Raw genomic sequence first — 10,871 nt, 5'->3', positions numbered from 1 at the left:
AGCAAACACTCAAGGATTATGGCATTCATCTGAAGCAAGTGCCACTTTACTGCGACAACGAAAGCGCCATCAAGATTGCCAACAACCCAGTTCAGCACTCGAAGACAAAGCACATTGAAATTCGCCATCACTTTCTCAGAGATCATGTTGTGAAGGAAGACATTGATATCATACACGTCAACACTGAAGAGCAATTGGCAGATATCTTCACCAAGCCCTTGGATGAGAAGAGGTTTTGCAAGTTACGGTGTGAGCTAAATATCTTGGAATCCTCAAATGTCCTGTGATCAGGCACACATCCTAACACTTATGCATATTGATGACTTAGATGTGCAACGCACTAAGTAAAGTATATCTTCAATCAATGAAGACATACATTCTAAGTGTGAATACATTAATGTGGAATTTGACTTCGGAGCGCCACAATAATTATGCGCCGTGTCTGGGTCTAATACTTCCTATACGGTGGGTAACGCCACCACCAAACGTTCCATTTTGAAGTGTTTAACTCATGGCGTTACCTTGCAATATCTTCACATTGGTTTGGCTTTGAACTTAACATGTCTTCATGATTATCTTCACTACGATGATTATATATATATATATATATATATGCTCTAAGTGTTCTGTCCTCTACAGCATTCACTTATAGCTATGTCTTCTTGGTTGAATCTTTTGAACTAAGTGAATGTGATCGGACCCTAACCACTCTATGCTTTCTATATCAAACTCTATCTCTCCAAGTCATATGCATTCTGTTGAAATTGTCGAATGTCTTCACTGTGTCCTTGTCAGCTGAAGACATAGAGACAACCATAAAAGTCCGTTTTTAATGCTCATTCCTCCACATAAGATCCGGAGAAGCAGGAACGACCGCCCGACAATTTAGGCGTGCGTGGGACGTGGAACAAACCCCAAACTTCCGCTAACTGGCCACGCGTGCCTCAAATGCGAACCGCCAGGGGCACCTGCGTAATAGCACAGTGCCGCCTCTGAGTCTATAAATTCACACTTACCGTAGTCATTACCTCCTTCTTCCATCCTCGCACGAACCCTAGCGCCACCGCTAGCACTCGACGACGCTAGAGACGACGCGCTTCGCTGCTGCAACCTCTCCAACGCCATCCTCACGCCGACCGCGGACATCATCCTCTCCGCCGTCACCGTAGGTGTTTTCCGTCGCCAAGTTAGGGCACGGAGGACTGAACTGCTCGGCATCAACTTCCTTCCGTCTAGCAGTTCCAGTGTGGTAAATAAAACTTCTTTTTACAGCCTCTTTTGATATCTTGGTTCTGTCACTTTCAACCATAAGAAGTTTCTCTTCACACCAGTTAGATCTCTCGCTGCATCTCATAACATGCCTAGTATATTCACTTGTGCTTCATAAAGTAGTTAGATTCCTCACTTGTACTGATCTATGGGTTCGTACAAATCTGGAACCAACTTCTTATCTATAAGTGAGTGTCTTCGCACAATGAGGTCAATGTCTTCTAAACTGATTAATCTTCAAAACCTTCTGAGAATGTATATGACCTCTTCCCCTTCCCTCGCACCTTAATGCTGTCACAGGTACATGTCTGTGGGAGAATCCTTCGGTTCTCATAGTCTGCATTCATTTGCAGAATTCCTACAGCATCACATAAACTCTCCTGAAGCCAGTTCCTGTTTGTCCAGAAAAAGAAAGCCTTTGAAGCCTTTGAAAGTTTTGAAGCCTTTCAAGTTAAAGTTTATGGCTTCAGTTGCAGCAGCAAGAAAGGGGGGCAGACAAAGACGTGAGGGAACTTCCAAGGATCTGCCTGAAGACTTGGCAGAAATGTACAAAACAGATCCAGAAGAGAGCTATGGGCAGCGCAAAACCCGAATCCAATGGATTCAACGCTATTGGGCAGAACAGTGGTTCAAATACCGCTTCGTCACCCAGGAGTATGCTGAAAAGAATGCAATCAAGAGTCCATGGGGGGATATCTTATACAAGAACCTTGTACCCAGAACCAGAGATGAAGCCATTGCTCAAGGCTTCTACCCATGCATGGTCCGAGGACCACAGCCTGATGATGCACATCCGTCGTCACTTCTCTGGTGTCGTGACGACAATCTCTTCAAACGCAACTTTCAGTTTGCTCAACAGTCTACGAAGCTAAACAAGAAGAAATTTGGGCTTGACTTCAATCCTGGTCCCTCCTCACCAAGGGCAGATGGCACACGCGACGCGGAACCCAATATCATCGGTCCGTTTGCCAATCTTGAGGGCCTGATCACCCAAATCTTAGTCCAAGGGACTGCTGTGAATGACCCTCCAGCTGATTCTGAGTCTGATGAAGCTCCTGCTATGCTGAAGCCAAAGCAGACAAAGAAACCAAAAGCTTCGAAGCCGGCCCCTGCCTCAAAAATCTCAAGGGCAAAGCCATTGAAAACTGCACCTCCTGAAGTCAGTGTGCAGTCTGAAGATGTATCTCGCATCTCCAAGCCCCTGAAGGATAAGGAGGCCCAACAACACACAGGCAAAGAGCTCACTGCTGCTGCCATTCTGCGCAGTGAAGCCATTGATCTATCAAGCGATGAAGATCTGGGCGATGACGCACTAGAACAGCTCATCAAAAGCAAGGAGGAAGCGGAAATCTTCAACAATCTGCCTCTCTTTGATGTTGCCATCATCCACAGCTTCATCGATGAATGGTTTGACACACCAAATATAAGCTTCAATGATCTGCAGCTGCCTGTTGGACTCAGCGTCGCCTTCCAAGGCGCAATTGCTTCAGAACTGGCCATTGCTCAGCGCATTGTTGAGCTGAAGCAGAAAATTGATCACGAAAAAGCTCAGTTCAAGAAGCACATGGCCAGTCTCAGCGTGCAGGAAGTGAGAAGCTTCAAAATCATGCTGCATGATCGCAAAGAAAACTTTCTAAAGAAGCGTGCTGAAGCTCAAGGCTCGCGTGAAAGGATGAAGTCATTGGCTGACAAATGTGTTCAAGCCTACAACGAGGCTGAAAAGCGCAAGGCACTTGGGCATCCAGGCATCGACCCCAAGATGGCCGCACTCATCTCATTCTGCAGACGTCCATTTTCCATTATGCATGTTATTATCATCATATACTTTCACATGCATAGTAGATTGTCATCATCAGCTGAAGCTGATCTCCACAAGTACAACCTGCCATGTGCATTTGCATTCCAAAAGCAAATTAACTTATATGCACATCTTCAGGGGGAGCACTTGCAACTTATGATGACAATTCCTTTACAGACTTCACACTTTATATTCCCCGTTGAAAACTTCAACTAGTTTGTCATCAATCACCAAAAAGGGGGAGATTGTAAGTGCATCTAGTGCCACCCCTAGTTGGTTTTGGAGTATTGACGACAAACCTAGTTGAGGGACTAATGTGTTTGTGAGAATTGCAGGAAAACACAGGTAGAAGTCCCTCATTGATTCGGTTTACTACCAGAGATGACCCCTAAAAATGAATGAAGACATTGAAGTCAAAGGTGGTATATGAAGATATTCACATTGAAGACTATGACAACAGAACACACGTTATGAAGCCTATGGAACTCGAAGACTTAGATCTTTCGTAGTTCTTTTTATTTTTGTTGAGTCATAGGAACCACCGTACTGTTAAGTGGGGTCCAGGAGAACAAGTCAGAATGACTTAAGTGATGCCTAAATCAAAAACCTATGTCTTCGAGTGAAGACAATGAGAGCAAATCTTGTCCAGAGCCGGACAAGTCAGCTTTGCTTGTAGCCCAAGTAAAGTTGCCATGAGAGTTCGAAATCTGACCGTTGAGACACGTGTCAGTTCCTTAGTGACCCAGGGTCATTTCGGACAAATCAGGTCGGGTTGCCAAGTGGCTATAAATAGCCCACCACCACAACCATAAACAGTTGGCTGCTCAGATTTCAGTGCACGGCTTTTGTCGTTTGAGAGCAACCCACCTCGAAGCCTTTGAGAGAAAATTCCCAGTGAGGAGAAAAGCCCTAACCACCCAGAGCCAGAGTAAAATGGGCATCACTTAAGTCTTCTTGTCTGTGTGATCTGAAGACTTATTACACTTGAGGACTGTGAATCCTCCAGACGGTTAGGCGTCGCGTTCAGAGCATCCAAGAGACATTGTGGATTGCCAGTGAACGAAGTCTGTGAAGGTTTGGGAGTCTACCTTGAAGACTTACCAGAGTGATTGGGCGAGGACTAAGTGACCTTAGCTCAAGGAGATTACGGTGAGGACTTGGTGTCCTGAACTGTGTGTTCAGGACTGGGTGTCCGGGACTGTGTGTCCTAAGGTTTAAATACCTAGCCGCTCCAACCAGACGTACAGTTGTCACAGCAACTGGAACTGGTCCAACATATCATTGTCTTCAACGTGTCACTGGTTTCATCTTCACTTCCTTCTCTTGCTGTTACTCATTGTGAAGTCATTGCGTGCTTGCTTTATCATTTGTCTTCACAATGTGAATGCATGATCTGTTTGGCTTCATAACTTCTTCCTACTTGATCCTTATTACACTGAAGATGTATGTCATTGTGCTTTCACTCTATTGAATACATGACCATGGCTGGCCTAGTGTAATCTAACTTCCGCTGCATAGTAATAGGCATAATCTTCACTGTTTGTCTTCATAACTCCCATGTTTTGAAGACTTCCATAAAAATTGCCTATTCACCCCCCCCCTCTAGTCGATATAATGCACTTTCAACAGGGCTTTGGTCCAGGCCGGGTCAGCCCATTAGTCCCGGTTCAGTCTAGAACCGGGACCAATGTGGGCATTGGTCCCGGTTCGTGAGCCCAGGGGGCCGGCCGGGCCACGTGGGCCATTGGTCCTGGTTCATCTGGACCTTTTGGTCCCGGTTGGTGGGATGAACCGGGACCAATGGGCCTCGCTCCTGGCCCACCACCATTGGTCCCGGTTGGTGGCTTGAACCGGGACCAAAGGCTCCCCTTTAGTCCCGGCTCATGTCACCAACCGGGACCAATGAGGTGCCTATATATACCCCCTCGCGCAAGAGCAGAGCACAGTGCTCTGTTTTTTCTGGCTGAGGGGGAGAGGGCTTTGTGGTGCTCTAGCTCACCTTCTATGCACATGAGGTGTTCGATGGAATGCCCGAGCCACACTACTTAAGCTTTCTCCTCTCGAAGCTCGACCTCCAGGCTCCATTTTCCTCGAGATTTGTCTAGATTTAGCGGTCCATCACGCCCCGTCCCCGTCTTCACCGCCGTCGATCACCCGCGCCGATCTCATCACCGACACCACCGTGGTGAGCCTCTTGTTCTTATCTTCTTTCTGAAAGGAAAAATATTCTTACTTGTATGTTTAGATAGATACTTGTATCATTTTCTTACATTTATTATTGCATCTTATATAGTGCGATGGTTTTGGTATCCGCCCCCGTCGGCCCTCGTCCTGTCTATGATTCGGATGTGGTATGTATATTATCTTTATAACTATTGGTTCTTTTATTGTTTATGAAAATTATGCCGACCAACGTGACATAGATTTTATTTATCTAGGATGTATGTGAATCGGAAATGCCAACCGACCCTATTGTCGAGAGGTTAAATTTAGTTGAAAAAGAAAACAATTTGTTGAAGGAAAAAATAAAAAAAATTGAGGAGGAGAAGATGATATTGGAGTTGCATGTTGCGGATGTCGTCGATGATCACAAGATCAAGATGGATGCAATGCGCTTGAAGATTAGAAAATATGCCATTCATACCGAGGCTTGGTATCATTATGCCGTTGGATCAATTGTTACCTTGGTTGCGATTATGATCGCATTTGTTTTCGCATTGAAATGTTTTACATAGTTTCAATGTATGGTTTAATTAATTAGATGCTCTGGAGAGCTATATGTTGTTAGATGAGAACTATGTATGCACTTTGGTTTTAATGTGATGATGAACTTCTATTAATTTGGACACTTAATTATATATAATGCACGCAGATGAACCGGCAATGGATGTACGGTGACAGACACACCCGCGAGTACATTAAGGGCGTGCATGAGTTTCTCGATGCGGCTGAGGCAAACAAGCAGAATGGTTTTATGTGTTGTCCATGCACTGAATGTGGGAATACGAGGTCTTACTCTAATCGGAAAATCCTTCACTCCCACCTACTTTACAAGGGTTTCATGCCACACTATAATGTTTGGACGAGGCACGGAGAAATAGGGGTTATGATGGAAGACGGCGAAGAAGAAGAGTACGATGACAACTATGTGCCCCTGAATACGGTGATGCTGCAACGGGGGGAGCTGGTGAAGATCAAGAGGAACCAGACGATGTGCCCAATGATGCTGCCACGGATGAAGCTGCTGAAGATCAAGAGGAACCAGACGATGTGCCCGATGATGATGATCTCCACCGGGTCATTGTCGATGCAAGGACGCAATGCATTAGTCAAAAGGAGAAGGTGAAGTTCGATCGCATGTTAGAGGATCGCAAAAAGGGGTTATACCCCAATTGCGAAGATGGCAACACAAAGCTCGGTACCGTACTGGAATTGCTGCAGTGGAAGGCAGAGAATGCTGTTGCTGACAAAGGATTTGAGAAGCTACTGAAAATATTGAAGAAGAAGCTTCCAAAGGATAACGAATTGCCCGACAGTACATACGCAGCAAAGAAGGTCGTATGCCCTCTAGGATTGGAGGTGGAGAAGATACATGCATGCCCTAATGACTGCATCCTCTACCACGGTGCATACAAGGATCTGAACGCATGCCCGGTATGCGGTGCATTGCGGTATATGATGAGACGAGATGACCCTGGTGATGTTGACGGCGAGCCCCCCAAGAAGAGGGTTCCTGCGAAGGTGATGTGGTATGCTCCTATAATACCACGGTTGAAACGTCTGTTCAAAAACTAAGAGCATGCCAAGTTGATGCGATGGCACGGTGAGAACCGAAAGAAAGATGGGAAGTTGAGAGCACCCGCTGACGGGTCGCAGTGGAGAAAAATCGAGAGAAAGTACTGGGATGAGTTTGCAAAGGACCCAAGGAATGTATGGTTTGCTTTAAGCGTGGATGGCATTAATCCTTTCGGGGAGCAGAGCAGCAATCACAGCACCTGGCCCGTGACTCTATGTATGTATAACCTTCCTCCTTGGATGTGCATGAAGCGGAAGTTCATTATGATGCCAGTTCTCATCCAAGGCCCTAAGCAACCCGGCAACGACATTGATGTGTACCTAAGGCCATTAGTTGAAGAACTTTTACAGCTTTGGAATGGAAACGGTGTACGTACGTGGGATGAGCACAGGCAGGAGGAATTTAACCTTAAGGCGTTGCTGTTCGTGACCATCAACGATTGGCCCGCTCTCAGTAACCTTTCAGGACAGACAAACAAAGGATACCACGCATGCACGCACTGTTTAGATGACACTGAAAGTATATACCTGGACAAATGCAGGAAGAATGTGTACCTGGGCCATCGTCGATTTCTTCCGACCAACCATCAATGTCAAAAGAAAGGCAAGCATTTCAAAGGTGAGGCAGATCACTGGAAGAAGCCCGCCATGCGCACCGGTGATCACGTGCTTGCTATGGCCAATGATTTACACTACATAATCTTTGGAAAGGGTCCCGGTGGACTAGCTGTTCCGAATGACGCTGAGGGACACGCACCCATGTGGAAGAAGAAATCTATATTTTGGGACCTACCCTACTAGAAAGACCTAGAGGTCCGCTCCTCAATCCACGTGATGCACGTGACGAAGAACCTTTGCGTGAACCTGCTAGGCTTCTTGGGCGTGTATGGGAAGACAGAAGATAAACCTGAGGCACGGGAGGACCTGCAACGTTTGCACGAAAAAGATGGCATGCCTCCGAAGCAGTATAAAGGTCCTGCCAGCTACGCTCTTACGAAAGAAGAGAAAGAAATCTTCTTTGAATGCCTGCTTAGTATGAAGGTCACGACTGGCTTCTCATCGAATATAAAGGGAATAATAAATATGCCAGAGAAAAAGTTTCAGAACCTAAAGTCTCATGACGGCCACGTGATTATGATGCAACTGCTTCCGGTTGCATTGAGGGGGCTTCTACCGGAAAACGTCCGATTAGCCATTGTGAAGCTATGTGCATTCCTCAATGCAATCTCTCAGAAGGTGATCAATCCAGAAATCGTACCAAGGCTAAGGAGTGATGTGGCGCAATGTCTTGTCAGTTTCGAGCTGGTGTTCCCACCATCCTTCTTCAATATCATGATGCACGTCCTAGTTCATCTAGTCGACGAGATTGTCATCCTGGGGCCCGTATTTCTACACAATATGTTCCCCTTTGAGAGGTTCATGGGAGTCCTAAAGAAATATGTCCGTAACCGCGCTAGGCCAGAAGGAAGCATCTCCATGGGCCATCAAACAGAGGATGTTATCGGGTTTTGTGTTGACTTCATTCCTGGCCTTAACAAGATAGGTCTCCCTAAATCGCGGTATGAGGGGAGACTGACTGGAAAAGGCACTCTTGGAAGAGACTCAATAATATGCAGGGACGGATATTCTTGGTCTCAAGCACATTACACAGTTCTACCGAACTCTACCTTGGTGACCCCGTATGTCAATGAACACAAGAACAGTCTGCGCTCCAAACACCCGGAGCAGTGCGACGACTCGATTACATGTGAACACATCAGGACTTTCAGCAGTTGGTTGGAAACACGTCTCAGAGGTGACAACACTATTTGTGATGAGTTGTACTTGTTGTCCAGGGGACCATCTTTGACTGTATTGACTTACAAAGGATACGAGATAAATGGGAATACATTTTACACGATCGCCCAAGATCAAAAGAGCACCAACCAAAACAGCGGTGTCCGCTTTGATGCAGCAACCGAGAGCGGATAGGATACATATTATGGTTACATAGTGGACATATGGGAACTTGACTACGGACCTAATTTTAAGGTCCCTTTGTTTAAGTGCAAATGGGTCAATCTGTTAGGCGGCGGGGTACAGGTAGACCCACAGTACGGAATGACAACAGTGGATCTGAAAAATCTTGGGTACACTGACGAACCATTCGTCCTAGCCAATGATGTGGCACAGGTTATCTATGTGAAGGACATGTCTACCAAACCGAGAAAAAGAAAAGATAAGGAAGCGAATACATCATACGATGAGCCAAAGCGCCACATAGTTCTTTCAGGAAAAAGGGACATCCTGGGAGTGGACGGCAAGACAGACATGTCTGAAGATTATGAAAAGTTTCATGAAATTCCTCCCTTCATTGTCAAGGCTGACCCAAGCATCCTGATAAACAATGAAGATTATCCATGGTTACGACGCAATAAGTAAATGAATCAAGCGAAGAAAAAGTGAAGACTTTCTCCCGCAACTATTATGATGATACCATGCCAAATTTGTAACAGACGAACATGCTACCATTGTCCGTTTTATACATGCACATGCTATGTGGGTGAAATTATGATACCATCCCAACTTTCAACTTTTTCAGAGTTCATTTGAAATGCTTTCATGTCTTATGGTTCAAGGTTTTATGTGTTCAGGCAAATGGATCAATATGTCAGGAGGCGGGGTACAGGTAGACCCACAGTATGGTATGACAACAGTGGATCTAAACAATCTTGGGTACACAGACGAACCATTCGTCCTAGCCAATGATGTGGCGCAGTTATTGTCCGAAACTTTGATACTTCGAAAGTGATTGTCCATTTTGTACACGGAGTGCATCAAGTTTTTGTCGTAACCCTCTCTACTTTCTGGAACATGCTATGTGGGTGAAATGATGATACCATGCCAACTTTCAACCTTTTCAGAGTTCATTTTAAATGCTTTCCAATTTCAGGGTCATTTAGCTCAAAGAATGAATTAATAGCAAACAGAATGAACTACAAAACTTATATGAAAATAAAAACAATCAATTAAAATATTATGTTATGATCAACTAAAATAAAACTATAATATTCTTCAATAGCAAAAAGAATGTAATTTTTGTGACCTAAAATCAAACTATAAGTATTTAATTGTAAGTATAAATAAAAAATAAATAGCAAAAAAGAAAAAAAATTCTATTTTTATAGTAAAGTTATTCATAAACTAGTGATTCACACAAATTTTTAAAAATACAAATTTAAACTATTCAAAATTTTAAAACTAATGGCACTAACAGAAAGTTTATAATTTTTGTGACCTAAAATCAAAAAGAAATCACTAAAAAACTATAAGTATTTAGTTGTAAGTATAAATAAAAAATAAATAGAAAAAATTTCTATTTTTATAGTAAAGTTATTCATAAACTAGTGATTCAAACAAATTTTTAAAAATTCAAATTTAAACTATTCAAAATTTAAAACTAATGGCACTAACAGAAAGTTTATAATTTTTGTGACCTAAAAGCAAAAAGAAATCACTAAAAAACTGTAAGTATTTAGTTTTAAGTAGAAATAAAAAAATAAAAAAACAAAAAAAATGTAGTAATAAAAAAGAAAAAACCAAAAAAATGCCACCTACTGGGCCTCCACGGCCTGAATACGACTAGAAACCCTACATGGGCCAGGATTCAGGCCCGCAGAAGGCCTAATAGGCCTACAGGCAGTAGCAAGTTTAGGCCCGAAAGCCTGCATAAGAGAGGAGCTCGAATGGGGAGGCACACCAGCGCTTATAAACAAGTGCCGTCGCCCTTCAGCTAGCGATGTGGGACTAAACTTTTGGGCGCGGGGCAGCACAAGGCCATTGGTCCCGGTTGGTGGCACCAACCGGGACTAAAGGGGGCATTGGTCACGGTTCGTGGCACCAACCGGGACCAATGCCCCCCTTTAGTCCCGGTTGGTGCCACCAACTGGGACCAAAGGCCGCCGCTTCCCGCCCTTTGGGCTGCTGAAAATTGGCCTTTGGTCCCGGTTGGTGGCACGAACCGGGACCA

The sequence above is a fragment of the Triticum urartu genome, chromosome 1A, assembly GCF_056163025.1.
Source record: "Triticum urartu cultivar PI428250 chromosome 1A, HENAU_Tu73, whole genome shotgun sequence".
Lineage (NCBI taxonomy): Eukaryota > Viridiplantae > Streptophyta > Magnoliopsida > Poales > Poaceae > Triticum > Triticum urartu.
This window is presented reverse-complemented; position numbering follows the sequence as displayed.